At 48.9% G+C, this 14,119-nt stretch overlaps 10 non-coding genes across 10 annotated transcripts; all 10 read right to left on the bottom strand.

Moving 5' to 3' along the window:
• Positions 1-994: 994 nt before the first annotated feature.
• Positions 995-1,082, bottom strand: trnay-gua (transfer RNA tyrosine (anticodon GUA)). Its single transcript is given in 2 exon segments — positions 995-1,030; positions 1,046-1,082. It is a non-coding gene; the product is annotated as a tRNA-Tyr (tRNA).
• A 1,357-nt stretch (positions 1,083-2,439) lies between these two features.
• On the bottom strand, positions 2,440-2,527 carry trnay-gua (transfer RNA tyrosine (anticodon GUA)). Its single transcript is given in 2 exon segments — positions 2,440-2,475; positions 2,491-2,527. It is a non-coding gene; the product is annotated as a tRNA-Tyr (tRNA).
• Positions 2,528-3,884: 1,357 nt separating this feature from the next.
• Positions 3,885-3,972, bottom strand: trnay-gua (transfer RNA tyrosine (anticodon GUA)). The gene is given in 2 exon segments: positions 3,885-3,920; positions 3,936-3,972. It is a non-coding gene; the product is annotated as a tRNA-Tyr (tRNA).
• A 1,357-nt stretch (positions 3,973-5,329) lies between these two features.
• trnay-gua (transfer RNA tyrosine (anticodon GUA)) lies at positions 5,330-5,417 on the bottom strand. The gene is given in 2 exon segments: positions 5,330-5,365; positions 5,381-5,417. It is a non-coding gene; the product is annotated as a tRNA-Tyr (tRNA).
• Positions 5,418-6,774: 1,357 nt separating this feature from the next.
• On the bottom strand, positions 6,775-6,862 carry trnay-gua (transfer RNA tyrosine (anticodon GUA)). Its single transcript is given in 2 exon segments — positions 6,775-6,810; positions 6,826-6,862. It is a non-coding gene; the product is annotated as a tRNA-Tyr (tRNA).
• Positions 6,863-8,219: 1,357 nt separating this feature from the next.
• Positions 8,220-8,307, bottom strand: trnay-gua (transfer RNA tyrosine (anticodon GUA)). Its single transcript is given in 2 exon segments — positions 8,220-8,255; positions 8,271-8,307. It is a non-coding gene; the product is annotated as a tRNA-Tyr (tRNA).
• Positions 8,308-9,664: 1,357 nt separating this feature from the next.
• On the bottom strand, positions 9,665-9,752 carry trnay-gua (transfer RNA tyrosine (anticodon GUA)). The gene is given in 2 exon segments: positions 9,665-9,700; positions 9,716-9,752. It is a non-coding gene; the product is annotated as a tRNA-Tyr (tRNA).
• Positions 9,753-11,109: 1,357 nt separating this feature from the next.
• trnay-gua (transfer RNA tyrosine (anticodon GUA)) lies at positions 11,110-11,197 on the bottom strand. Its single transcript is given in 2 exon segments — positions 11,110-11,145; positions 11,161-11,197. It is a non-coding gene; the product is annotated as a tRNA-Tyr (tRNA).
• Positions 11,198-12,554: 1,357 nt separating this feature from the next.
• Positions 12,555-12,642, bottom strand: trnay-gua (transfer RNA tyrosine (anticodon GUA)). Its single transcript is given in 2 exon segments — positions 12,555-12,590; positions 12,606-12,642. It is a non-coding gene; the product is annotated as a tRNA-Tyr (tRNA).
• A 1,357-nt stretch (positions 12,643-13,999) lies between these two features.
• On the bottom strand, positions 14,000-14,087 carry trnay-gua (transfer RNA tyrosine (anticodon GUA)). The gene is given in 2 exon segments: positions 14,000-14,035; positions 14,051-14,087. It is a non-coding gene; the product is annotated as a tRNA-Tyr (tRNA).
• Positions 14,088-14,119: the final 32 nt, after the last annotated feature.

Raw genomic sequence — 14,119 nt, 5'->3', positions numbered from 1 at the left:
GAGTTAATTTCTTTACTCACCTCAGGATTGCACCTTTGATATTTGGGAAAATAAAGACACCTTCATTGAAGCAGCAATCCAAAAATTCTCATCTCCCTCCAACTATGACATGCGGGTAAGATTGATTGGCCATGCTAAATGGCCCCTGAGTGTCAGTGGGACTGGCTAGGTTAAATGCGTGGCATCATGGGAATCGGGCCTGGGTGGGAGTGTGTTCGGTGCAGATCGGATGGGCCGGATGGCCTCCTTCTGCACTGGAGGACTCTAAGATCTACGATCTATGGAGTCCTTGTGGAACAGCACATGCTAAAGTTTTGGAGCAGTGTAGACTCACCAATAGATCAACTGAAGTTTGCTGGAACCACGGAGAGATTCGGGAATGCGGGCATCGATGCGACTGCCTCTCACGTGTAACGCCTACACCCACAACTGGAACTGAACCCTGTGACGTTGCATAATGTCCTCCAACTTGATTCCCGTGATAGACTCAGCACCTGTATGCAAGTAAATCAAATGAACAGCGGGGAGATCCTGCTGCAGACATCTGCTGCCCAAACACGGCCGACGCTTTTCTCTCGAGAGCATGTACGAGAGGCAGCGGGTGAGAATCATTTGGATGGAATTCAGCAGAGATGGTCAAAGAAGCAGAGAAAGAACTGAGCTCATGATTTAAATTGAGACAAGTCCAAAATCGTGGCCAGCATGAGCATGAGGGGGCAGTCGGGAGCTGTGTGCGACTGACAGAATACTGCTTGTACTTTGAATTGATTGCCGGCTGCTTGGAAGCGTTGCTGTTGAAATGCATTTCCTGCTGGCCAGGAGGTGCAAAGGCAGAAGTAAAAGAGCCACCTTGTGGCTCCTCTCAAAGTGGAAAAGAAATGCTGCTGCAGATGGAGCGGGAGATGCGAGACTAATGCAAGTGACAAGCTGCAATGACTGGCACAATGTATCATGCTGCTCCATGCAGAGTTATGGTAAAAGTGAACTTTGGGCTTCCTTCGAGCCGGAATTGAACCAGCGACCTAAGGATGTCAGCTTCAATCATCTACAGTCCTCCGCTCTACCAGCTGAGCTATCGAAGGTGAGCACACCACAGCTCTCTCTTTACTGATTGACTGCCATGTACCTATAGCTCTTTGCCGATTCATCGACCTCACATTGTTCCAGCTGAGTGAGACTTAACAGCCATTGACGATTTCTCCACAGCCGAGGCCTGGGCTCTATTCAATTAAATGTCTCATGCTGCAAAGCTCAACTTATTGCATTCATCGGAACTGCCTTGCACCTTCATGCAGATCTTGAATTCTGACTTGGCGCACATTGAGATCTAAACTCTTTGCTCACTGTGTCGGTCAGCGCATTGAGCAGATGCATATGGAGGTCAGTGGGCTGAGTGCCAGTGTAAAACATTCACTTCCACCTCACAGATAAGGACACGTATTGCAGAGTTAATTTCTTTACTCACCTCAGGATTGCACCTTTGATATTTGGGAAAATAAAGACACCTTCATTGAAGCAGCAATCCAAAAATTCTCATCTCCCTCCAACTATGACATGCGGGTAAGATTGATTGGCCATGCTAAATGGCCCCTGAGTGTCAGTGGGACTGGCTAGGTTAAATGCGTGGCATCATGGGAATCGGGCCTGGGTGGGAGTGTGTTCGGTGCAGATCGGATGGGCCGGATGGCCTCCTTCTGCACTGGAGGATTCTAAGATCTACGATCTATGGAGTCCTTGTGGAACAGCACATGCTAAAGTTTTGGAGCAGTGTAGACTCACCAATAGATCGACTGAAGTTTGCTGGAACCATGGAGAGATTCGGGAATGCGGGCATCGATGCGACTGCCTCTCACGTGTAACGCCTACACCCACAACTGGAACTGAACCCTGTGACGTTGCATAATGTCCTCCAACTTGATTCCCGTGATAGACTCAGCACCTGTATGCAAGTAAATCAAATGAACAGCGGGGAGATCCTGCTGCAGACATCTGCTGCCCAAACACGGCCGACGCTTTTCTCTCGAGAGCATGTACGAGAGGCAGCGCTTGAGAATCATTTGGATGGAATTCAGCAGAGATGGTCAAAGAAGCAGAGAAAGAACTGAGCTCATGATTTAAATTGAGACAAGTCCAAAATCGTGGCCAGCATGAGCATGAGGGGGCAGTCGGGAGCTGTGTGCGACTGACAGAATACTGCTTGTACTTTGAATTGATTGCCGGCTGCTTGGAAGCGTTGCTGTTGAAATGCATTTCCTGCTGGCCAGGAGGTGCAAAGGCAGAAGTAAAAGAGCCACCTTGTGGCTCCTCTCAAAGTGGAAAAGAAATGCTGCTGCAGATGGAGCGGGAGATGCGAGACGAATGCAAGTGACAAGCTGCAATGACTGGCACAATGTATCATGCTGCTCCATGCAGAGTTATGGTAAAAGTGAACTTTGGGCTTCCTTCGAGCCGGAATTGAACCAGCGACCTAAGGATGTCAGCTTCAATCATCTACAGTCCTCCGCTCTACCAGCTGAGCTATCGAAGGGGAGCACACCACGGCTCTCTCTTTACTGATTGACTGCCATGTACCTATAGCTCTTTGCCGATTCATCGACCTCACATTGTTCCAGCTGAGTGAGACTTAACAGCCATTGACGATTTCTCCACAGCCGAGGCCTGGGCTCTATTCAATTAAATGTCTCATGCTGCAAAGCTCAACTTATTGCATTCATCGGAACTGCCTTGCACCTTCATGCAGATCTTGAATTCTGACTTGGCGCACATTGAGATCTAAACTCTTTGCTCACTGTGTCGGTCAGCGCATTGAGCAGATGCATATGGAGGTCAGTGGGCTGAGTGCCAGTGTAAAACATTCACTTCCACCTCACAGATAAGGACACGTATTGCAGAGTTAATTTCTTTACTCACCTCAGGATTGCACCTTTGATATTTGGGAAAATAAAGACACCTTCATTGAAGCAGCAATCCAAAAATTCTCATCTCCCTCCAACTATGACATGCGGGTAAGATTGATTGGCCATGCTAAATGGCCCCTGAGTGTCAGTGGGACTGGCTAGGTTAAATGCGTGGCATCATGGGAATCGGGCCTGGGTGGGAGTGTGTTCGGTGCAGATCGGATGGGCCGGATGGCCTCCTTCTGCACTGGAGGATTCTAAGATCTACGATCTATGGAGTCCTTGTGGAACAGCACATGCTAAAGTTTTGGAGCAGTGTAGACTCACCAATAGATCAACTGAAGTTTGCTGGAACCACGGAGAGATTCGGGAATGCGGGCATCGATGCGACTGCCTCTCACGTGTAACGCCTACACCCACAACTGGAACTGAACCCTGTGACGTTGCATAATGTCCTCCAACTTGATTCCCGTGATAGACTCAGCACCTGTATGCAAGTAAATCAAATGAACAGCGGGGAGATCCTGCTGCAGACATCTGCTGCCCAAACACGGCCGACGCTTTTCTCTCGAGAGCATGTACGGGAGGCAGCGGGTGAGAATCATTTGGATGGAATTCAGCAGAGATGGTCAAAGAAGCAGAGAAAGAACTGAGCTCATGATTTAAATTGAGACAAGTCCAAAATCGTGGCCAGCATGAGCATGAGGGGGCAGTCGGGAGCTGTGTGCGACTGACAGAATACTGCTTGTACTTTGAATTGATTGCCGGCTGCTTGGAAGCGTTGCTGTTGAAATGCATTTCCTGCTGGCCAGGAGGTGCAAAGGCAGAAGTAAAAGAGCCACCTTGTGGCTCCTCTCAAAGTGGAAAAGAAATGCTGCTGCAGATGGAGCGGGAGATGCGAGACGAATGCAAGTGACAAGCTGCAATGACTGGCACAATGTATCATGCTGCTCCATGCAGAGTTATGGTAAAAGTGAACTTTGGGCTTCCTTCGAGCCGGAATTGAACCAGCGACCTAAGGATGTCAGCTTCAATCATCTACAGTCCTCCGCTCTACCAGCTGAGCGATCGAAGGGGAGCACACCACGGCTCTCTCTTTACTGATTGACTGCCATGTACCTATAGCTCTTTGCCGATTCATCGACCTCACATTGTTCCAGCTGAGTGAGACTTAACAGCCATTGACGATTTCTCCACAGCCGAGGCCTGGGCTCTATTCAATTAAATGTCTCATGCTGCAAAGCTCAGCTTATTGCATTCATCGGAACTGCCTTGCACCTTCATGCAGATCTTGAATTCTGACTTGGCGCACATTGAGATCTAAACTCTTTGCTCACTGTGTCGGTCAGCGCATTGAGCAGATGCATATGGAGGTCAGTGGGCTGAGTGCCAGTGTAAAACATTCACTTCCACCTCACAGATAAGGACACGTATTGCAGAGTTAATTTCTTTACTCACCTCAGGATTGCACCTTTGATATTTGGGAAAATAAAGACACCTTCATTGAAGCAGCAATCCAAAAATTCTCATCTCCCTCCAACTATGACATGCGGGTAAGATTGATTGGCCATGCTAAATGGCCCCTGAGTGTCAGTGGGACTGGCTAGGTTAAATGCGTGGCATCATGGGAATCGGGCCTGGGTGGGAGTGTGTTCGGTGCAGATCGGATGGGCCGGATGGCCTCCTTCTGCACTGGAGGATTCTAAGATCTACGATCTATGGAGTCCTTGTGGAACAGCACATGCTAAAGTTTTGGAGCAGTGTAGACTCACCAATAGATCGACTGAAGTTTGCTGGAACCACGGAGAGATTCGGGAATGCGGGCATCGATGCGACTGCCTCTCACGTGTAACGCCTACACCCACAACTGGAACTGAACCCTGTGACGTTGCATAATGTCCTCCAACTTGATTCCCGTGATAGACTCAGCACCTGTATGCAAGTAAATCAAATGAACAGCGGGGAGATCCTGCTGCAGACATCTGCTGCCCAAACTCGGCCGACGCTTTTCTCTCGAGAGCATGTACGAGAGGCAGCGGGTGAGAATCATTTGGATGGAATTCAGCAGAGATGGTCAAAGAAGCAGAGAAAGAACTGAGCTCATGATTTAAATTGAGACAAGTCCAAAATCGTGGCCAGCATGAGCATGAGGGGGCAGTCGGGAGCTGTGTGCGACTGACAGAATACTGCTTGTACTTTGAATTGATTGCCGGCTGCTTGGAAGCGTTGCTGTTGAAATGCATTTCCTGCTGGCCAGGAGGTGCAAAGGCAGAAGTAAAAGAGCCACCTTGTGGCTCCTCTCAAAGTGGAAAAGAAATGCTGCTGCAGATGGAGCGGGAGATGCGAGACTAATGCAAGTGACAAGCTGCAATGACTGGCACAATGTATCATGCTGCTCCATGCAGAGTTATGGTAAAAGTGAACTTTGGGCTTCCTTCGAGCCGGAATTGAACCAGCGACCTAAGGATGTCAGCTTCAATCATCTACAGTCCTCCGCTCTACCAGCTGAGCTATCGAAGGGGAGCACACCACGGCTCTCTCTTTACTGATTGACTGCCATGTACCTATAGCTCTTTGCCGATTCATCGACCTCACATTGTTCCAGCTGAGTGAGACTTAACAGCCATTGACGATTTCTCCACAGCCGAGGCCTGGGCTCTATTCAATTAAATGTCTCATGCTGCAAAGCTCAACTTATTGCATTCATCGGAACTGCCTTGCACCTTCATGCAGATCTTGAATTCTGACTTGGCGCACATTGAGATCTAAACTCTTTGCTCACTGTGTCGGTCAGCGCATTGAGCAGATGCATATGGAGGTCAGTGGGCTGAGTGCCAGTGTAAAACATTCACTTCCACCTCACAGATAAGGACACGTATTGCAGAGTTAATTTCTTTACTCACCTCAGGATTGCACCTTTGATATTTGGGAAAATAAAGACACCTTCATTGAAGCAGCAATCCAAAAATTCTCATCTCCCTCCAACTATGACATGCGGGTAAGATTGATTGGCCATGCTAAATGGCCCCTGAGTGTCAGTGGGACTGGCTAGGTTAAATGCGTGGCATCATGGGAATCGGGCCTGGGTGGGAGTGTGTTCGGTGCAGATCGGATGGGCCGGATGGCCTCCTTCTGCACTGGAGGATTCTAAGATCTACGATCTATGGAGTCCTTGTGGAACAGCACATGCTAAAGTTTTGGAGCAGTGTAGACTCACCAATAGATCAACTGAAGTTTGCTGGAACCACGGAGAGATTCGGGAATGCGGGCATCGATGCGACTGCCTCTCACGTGTAACGCCTACACCCACAACTGGAACTGAACCCTGTGACGTTGCATAATGTCCTCCAACTTGATTCCCGTGATAGACTCAGCACCTGTATGCAAGTAAATCAAATGAACAGCGGGGAGATCCTGCTGCAGACATCTGCTGCCCAAACTCGGCCGACGCTTTTCTCTCGAGAGCATGTACGAGAGGCAGCGGGTGAGAATCATTTGGATGGAATTCAGCAGAGATGGTCAAAGAAGCAGAGAAAGAACTGAGCTCATGATTTAAATTGAGACAAGTCCAAAATCGTGGCCAGCATGAGCATGAGGGGGCAGTCGGGAGCTGTGTGCGACTGACAGAATACTGCTTGTACTTTGAATTGATTGCCGGCTGCTTGGAAGCGTTGCTGTTGAAATGCATTTCCTGCTGGCCAGGAGGTGCAAAGGCAGAAGTAAAAGAGCCACCTTGTGGCTCCTCTCAAAGTGGAAAAGAAATGCTGCTGCAGATGGAGCGGGAGATGCGAGACGAATGCAAGTGACAAGCTGCAATGACTGGCACAATGTATCATGCTGCTCCATGCAGAGTTATGGTAAAAGTGAACTTTGGGCTTCCTTCGAGCCGGAATTGAACCAGCGACCTAAGGATGTCAGCTTCAATCATCTACAGTCCTCCGCTCTACCAGCTGAGCGATCGAAGGGGAGCACACCACGGCTCTCTCTTTACTGATTGACTGCCATGTACCTATAGCTCTTTGCCGATTCATCGACCTCACATTGTTCCAGCTGAGTGAGACTTAACAGCCATTGACGATTTCTCCACAGCCGAGGCCTGGGCTCTATTCAATTAAATGTCTCATGCTGCAAAGCTCAGCTTATTGCATTCATCGGAACTGCCTTGCACCTTCATGCAGATCTTGAATTCTGACTTGGCGCACATTGAGATCTAAACTCTTTGCTCACTGTGTCGGTCAGCGCATTGAGCAGATGCATATGGAGGTCAGTGGGCTGAGTGCCAGTGTAAAACATTCACTTCCACCTCACAGATAAGGACACGTATTGCAGAGTTAATTTCTTTACTCACCTCAGGATTGCACCTTTGATATTTGGGAAAATAAAGACACCTTCATTGAAGCAGCAATCCAAAAATTCTCATCTCCCTCCAACTATGACATGCGGGTAAGATTGATTGGCCATGCTAAATGGCCCCTGAGTGTCAGTGGGACTGGCTAGGTTAAATGCGTGGCATCATGGGAATCGGGCCTGGGTGGGAGTGTGTTCGGTGCAGATCGGATGGGCCGGATGGCCTCCTTCTGCACTGGAGGATTCTAAGATCTACGATCTATGGAGTCCTTGTGGAACAGCACATGCTAAAGTTTTGGAGCAGTGTAGACTCACCAATAGATCGACTGAAGTTTGCTGGAACCACGGAGAGATTCGGGAATGCGGGCATCGATGCGACTGCCTCTCACGTGTAACGCCTACACCCACAACTGGAACTGAACCCTGTGACGTTGCATAATGTCCTCCAACTTGATTCCCGTGATAGACTCAGCACCTGTATGCAAGTAAATCAAATGAACAGCGGGGAGATCCTGCTGCAGACATCTGCTGCCCAAACTCGGCCGACGCTTTTCTCTCGAGAGCATGTACGAGAGGCAGCGGGTGAGAATCATTTGGATGGAATTCAGCAGAGATGGTCAAAGAAGCAGAGAAAGAACTGAGCTCATGATTTAAATTGAGACAAGTCCAAAATCGTGGCCAGCATGAGCATGAGGGGGCAGTCGGGAGCTGTGTGCGACTGACAGAATACTGCTTGTACTTTGAATTGATTGCCGGCTGCTTGGAAGCGTTGCTGTTGAAATGCATTTCCTGCTGGCCAGGAGGTGCAAAGGCAGAAGTAAAAGAGCCACCTTGTGGCTCCTCTCAAAGTGGAAAAGAAATGCTGCTGCAGATGGAGCGGGAGATGCGAGACTAATGCAAGTGACAAGCTGCAATGACTGGCACAATGTATCATGCTGCTCCATGCAGAGTTATGGTAAAAGTGAACTTTGGGCTTCCTGCGAGCCGGAATTGAACCAGCGACCTAAGGATGTCAGCTTCAATCATCTACAGTCCTCCGCTCTACCAGCTGAGCTATCGAAGGGGAGCACACCACGGCTCTCTCTTTACTGATTGACTGCCATGTACCTATAGCTCTTTGCCGATTCATCGACCTCACATTGTTCCAGCTGAGTGAGACTTAACAGCCATTGACGATTTCTCCACAGCCGAGGCCTGGGCTCTATTCAATTAAATGTCTCATGCTGCAAAGCTCAACTTATTGCATTCATCGGAACTGCCTTGCACCTTCATGCAGATCTTGAATTCTGACTTGGCGCACATTGAGATCTAAACTCTTTGCTCACTGTGTCGGTCAGCGCATTGAGCAGATGCATATGGAGGTCAGTGGGCTGAGTGCCAGTGTAAAACATTCACTTCCACCTCACAGATAAGGACACGTATTGCAGAGTTAATTTCTTTACTCACCTCAGGATTGCACCTTTGATATTTGGGAAAATAAAGACACCTTCATTGAAGCAGCAATCCAAAAATTCTCATCTCCCTCCAACTATGACATGCGGGTAAGATTGATTGGCCATGCTAAATGGCCCCTGAGTGTCAGTGGGACTGGCTAGGTTAAATGCGTGGCATCATGGGAATCGGGCCTGGGTGGGAGTGTGTTCGGTGCAGATCGGATGGGCCGGATGGCCTCCTTCTGCACTGGAGGATTCTAAGATCTACGATCTATGGAGTCCTTGTGGAACAGCACATGCTAAAGTTTTGGAGCAGTGTAGACTCACCAATAGATCAACTGAAGTTTGCTGGAACCATGGAGAGATTCGGGAATGCGGGCATCGATGCGACTGCCTCTCACGTGTAACGCCTACACCCACAACTGGAACTGAACCCTGTGACGTTGCATAATGTCCTCCAACTTGATTCCCGTGATAGACTCAGCACCTGTATGCAAGTAAATCAAATGAACAGCGGGGAGATCCTGCTGCAGACATCTGCTGCCCAAACACGGCCGACGCTTTTCTCTCGAGAGCATGTACGAGAGGCAGCGGGTGAGAATCATTTGGATGGAATTCAGCAGAGATGGTCAAAGAAGCAGAGAAAGAACTGAGCTCATGATTTAAATTGAGACAAGTCCAAAATCGTGGCCAGCATGAGCATGAGGGGGCAGTCGGGAGCTGTGTGCGACTGACAGAATACTGCTAGTACTTTGAATTGATTGCCGGCTGCTTGGAAGCGTTGCTGTTGAAATGCATTTCCTGCTGGCCAGGAGGTGCAAAGGCAGAAGTAAAAGAGCCACCTTGTGGCTCCTCTCAAAGTGGAAAAGAAATGCTGCTGCAGATGGAGCGGGAGATGCGAGACTAATGCAAGTGACAAGCTGCAATGACTGGCACAATGTATCATGCTGCTCCATGCAGAGTTATGGTAAAAGTGAACTTTGGGCTTCCTTCGAGCCGGAATTGAACCAGCGACCTAAGGATGTCAACTTCAATCATCTACAGTCCTCCGCTCTACCAGCTGAGCTATCGAAGGGGAGCACACCATGGCTCTCTCTTTACTGATTGACTGCCATGTACCTATAGCTCTTTGCCGATTCATCGACCTCACATTGTTCCAGCTGAGTGAGACTTAACAGCCATTGACGATTTCTCCACAGCCGAGGCCTGGGCTCTATTCAATTAAATGTCTCATGCTGCAAAGCTCAACTTATTGCATTCATCGGAACTGCCTTGCACCTTCATGCAGATCTTGAATTCTGACTTGGCGCACATTGAGATCTAAACTCTTTGCTCACTGTGTCGGTCAGCGCATTGAGCAGATGCATATGGAGGTCAGTGGGCTGAGTGCCAGTGTAAAACATTCACTTCCACCTCACAGATAAGGACACGTATTGCAGAGTTAATTTCTTTACTCACCTCAGGATTGCACCTTTGATATTTGGGAAAATAAAGACACCTTCATTGAAGCAGCAATCCAAAAATTCTCATCTCCCTCCAACTATGACATGCGGGTAAGATTGATTGGCCATGCTAAATGGCCCCTGAGTGTCAGTGGGACTGGCTAGGTTAAATGCGTGGCATCATGGGAATCGGGCCTGGGTGGGAGTGTGTTCGGTGCAGATCGGACGGGCCGGATGGCCTCCTTCTGCACTGGAGGATTCTAAGATCTACGATCTATGGAGTCCTTGTGGAACAGCACATGCTAAAGTTTTGGAGCAGTGTAGACTCACCAATAGATCAACTGAAGTTTGCTGGAACCACGGAGAGATTCGGGAATGCGGGCATCGATGCGACTGCCTCTCACGTGTAACGCCTACACCCACAACTGGAACTGAACCCTGTGACGTTGCATAATGTCCTCCAACTTGATTCCCGTGATAGACTCAGCACCTGTATGCAAGTAAATCAAATGAACAGCGGGGATATCCTGCTGCAGACATCTGCTGCCCAAACACGGCCGACGCTTTTCTCTCGACAGCATGTACGAGAGGCAGCGGGTGAGAATCATTTGGATGGAATTCAGCAGAGATGGTCAAAGAAGCAGAGAAAGAACTGAGCTCATGATTTAAATTGAGACAAGTCCAAAATCGTGGCCAGCATGAGCATGAGGGGGCAGTCGGGAGCTGTGTGCGACTGACAGAATACTGCTTGTACTTTGAATTGATTGCCGGCTGCTTGGAAGCGTTGCTGTTGAAATGCATTTCCTGCTGGCCAGGAGGTGCAAAGGCAGAAGTAAAAGAGCCACCTTGTGGCTCCTCTCAAAGTGGAAAAGAAATGCTGCTGCAGATGGAGCGGGAGATGCGAGACTAATGCAAGTGACAAGCTGCAATGACTGGCACAATGTATCATGCTGCTCCATGCAGAGTTATGGTAAAAGTGAACTTTGGGCTTCCTTCGAGCCGGAATTGAACCAGCGACCTAAGGATGTCAGCTTCAATCATCTACAGTCCTCCGCTCTACCAGCTGAGCTATCGAAGGGGAGCACACCACGGCTCTCTCTTTACTGATTGACTGCCATGTACCTATAGCTCTTTGCCGATTCATCGACCTCACATTGTTCCAGCTGAGTGAGACTTAACAGCCATTGACGATTTCTCCACAGCCGAGGCCTGGGCTCTATTCAATTAAATGTCTCATGCTGCAAAGCTCAACTTATTGCATTCATCGGAACTGCCTTGCACCTTCATGCAGATCTTGAATTCTGACTTGGCGCACATTGAGATCTAAACTCTTTGCTCACTGTGTCGGTCAGCGCATTGAGCAGATGCATATGGAGGTCAGTGGGCTGAGTGCCAGTGTAAAACATTCACTTCCACCTCACAGATAAGGACACGTATTGCAGAGTTAATTTCTTTACTCACCTCAGGATTGCACCTTTGATATTTGGGAAAATAAAGACACCTTCATTGAAGCAGCAATCCAAAAATTCTCATCTCCCTCCAACTATGACATGCGGGTAAGATTGATTGGCCATGCTAAATGGCCCCTGAGTGTCAGTGGGACTGGCTAGGTTAAATGCGTGGCATCATGGGAATCGGGCCTGGGTGGGAGTGTGTTCGGTGTAGATCGGATGGGCCGGATGGCCTCCTTCTGCACTGGAGGATTCTAAGATCTACGATCTATGGAGTCCTTGTGGAACAGCACATGCTAAAGTTTTGGAGCAGTGTAGACTCACCAATAGATCAACTGAAGTTTGCTGGAACCATGGAGAGATTCGGGAATGCGGGCATCGATGCGACTGCCTCTCACGTGTAACGCCTACACCCACAACTGGAACTGAACCCTGTGACGTTGCATAATGTCCTCCAACTTGATTCCCGTGATAGACTCAGCACCTGTATGCAAGTAAATCAAATGAACAGCGGGGAGATCCTGCTGCAGACATCTGCTGCCCAAACACGGCCGACGCTTTTCTCTCGAGAGCATGTACGAGAGGCAGCGGGTGAGAATCATTTGGATGGAATTCAGCAGAGATGGTCAAAGAAGCAGAGAAAGAACTGAGCTCATGATTTAAATTGAGACAAGTCCAAAATCGTGGCCAGCATGAGCATGAGGGGGCAGTCGGGAGCTGTGTGCGACTGACAGAATACTGCTAGTACTTTGAATTGATTGCCGGCTGCTTGGAAGCGTTGCTGTTGAAATGCATTTCCTGCTGGCCAGGAGGTGCAAAGGCAGAAGTAAAAGAGCCACCTTGTGGCTCCTCTCAAAGTGGAAAAGAAATGCTGCTGCAGATGGAGCGGGAGATGCGAGACTAATGCAAGTGACAAGCTGCAATGACTGGCACAATGTATCATGCTGCTCCATGCAGAGTTATGGTAAAAGTGAACTTTGGGCTTCCTTCGAGCCGGAATTGAACCAGCGACCTAAGGATGTCAACTTCAATCATCTACAGTCCTCCGCTCTACCAGCTGAGCTATCGAAGGGGAGCACACCACGGCTCTCTCTTTACTGATTGACTGCCATGTACCTATAGCTCTTTGCCGATTCATCGACCTCACATTGTTCCAGCTGAGTGAGACTTAACAGCCATTGACGATTTCTCCACAGCCGAGGCCTGGGCTCTATTCAATTAAATGTCTCATGCTGCAAAGCTCAACTTATTGCATTCATCGGAACTGCCTTGCACCTTCATGCAGATCTTGAATTCTGACTTGGCGCACATTGAGATCTAAACTCTTTGCTCACTGTGTCGGTCAGCGCATTGAGCAGATGCATATGGAGGTCAGTGGGCTGAGTGCCAGTGTAAAACATTCACTTCCACCTCACAGATAAGGACACGTATTGCAGAGTTAATTTCTTTACTCACCTCAGGATTGCACCTTTGATATTTGGGAAAATAAAGACACCTTCATTGAAGCAGCAATCCAAAAATTCTCATCTCCCTCCAACTATGACATGCGGGTAAGATTGATTGGCCATGCTAAATGGCCCCTGAGTGTCAGTGGGACTGGCTAGGTTAAATGCGTGGCATCATGGGAATCGGGCCTGGGTGGGAGTGTGTTCGGTGCAGATCGGACGGGCCGGATGGCCTCCTTCTGCACTGGAGGATTCTAAGATCTACGATCTATGGAGTCCTTGTGGAACAGCACATGCTAAAGTTTTGGAGCAGTGTAGACTCACCAATAGATCAACTGAAGTTTGCTGGAACCACGGAGAGATTCGGGAATGCGGGCATCGATGCGACTGCCTCTCACGTGTAACGCCTACACCCACAACTGGAACTGAACCCTGTGACGTTGCATAATGTCCTCCAACTTGATTCCCGTGATAGACTCAGCACCTGTATGCAAGTAAATCAAATGAACAGCGGGGATATCCTGCTGCAGACATCTGCTGCCCAAACACGGCCGACGCTTTTCTCTCGACAGCATGTACGAGAGGCAGCGGGTGAGAATCATTTGGATGGAATTCAGCAGAGATGGTCAAAGAAGCAGAGAAAGAACTGAGCTCATGATTTAAATTGAGACAAGTCCAAAATCGTGGCCAGCATGAGCATGAGGGGGCAGTCGGGAGCTGTGTGCGACTGACAGAATACTGCTTGTACTTTGAATTGATTGCCGGCTGCTTGGAAGCGTTGCTGTTGAAATGCATTTCCTGCTGGCCAGGAGGTGCAAAGGCAGAAGTAAAAGAGCCACCTTGTGGCTCCTCTCAAAGTGGAAAAGAAATGCTGCTGCAGATGGAGCGGGAGATGCGAGACTAATGCAAGTGACAAGCTGCAATGACTGGCACAATGTATCATGCTGCTCCATGCAGAGTTATGGTAAAAGTGAACTTTGGGCTTCCTTCGAGCCGGAATTGAACCAGCGACCTAAGGATGTCAGCTTCAATCATCTACAGTCCTCCGCTCTACCAGCTGAGCTATCGAAGGGGAGCACACCACGGCTCTCTCTTTACTGATTG

The sequence above is a fragment of the Mustelus asterias genome, chromosome 7 (genome assembly GCF_964213995.1).
Source record: "Mustelus asterias chromosome 7, sMusAst1.hap1.1, whole genome shotgun sequence".
Classification (NCBI taxonomy): domain Eukaryota; kingdom Metazoa; phylum Chordata; class Chondrichthyes; order Carcharhiniformes; family Triakidae; genus Mustelus; species Mustelus asterias.
The sequence above is the reverse complement of the archived record's forward strand: the minus strand, read 5'-3'. Positions and strand labels throughout refer to the sequence as shown.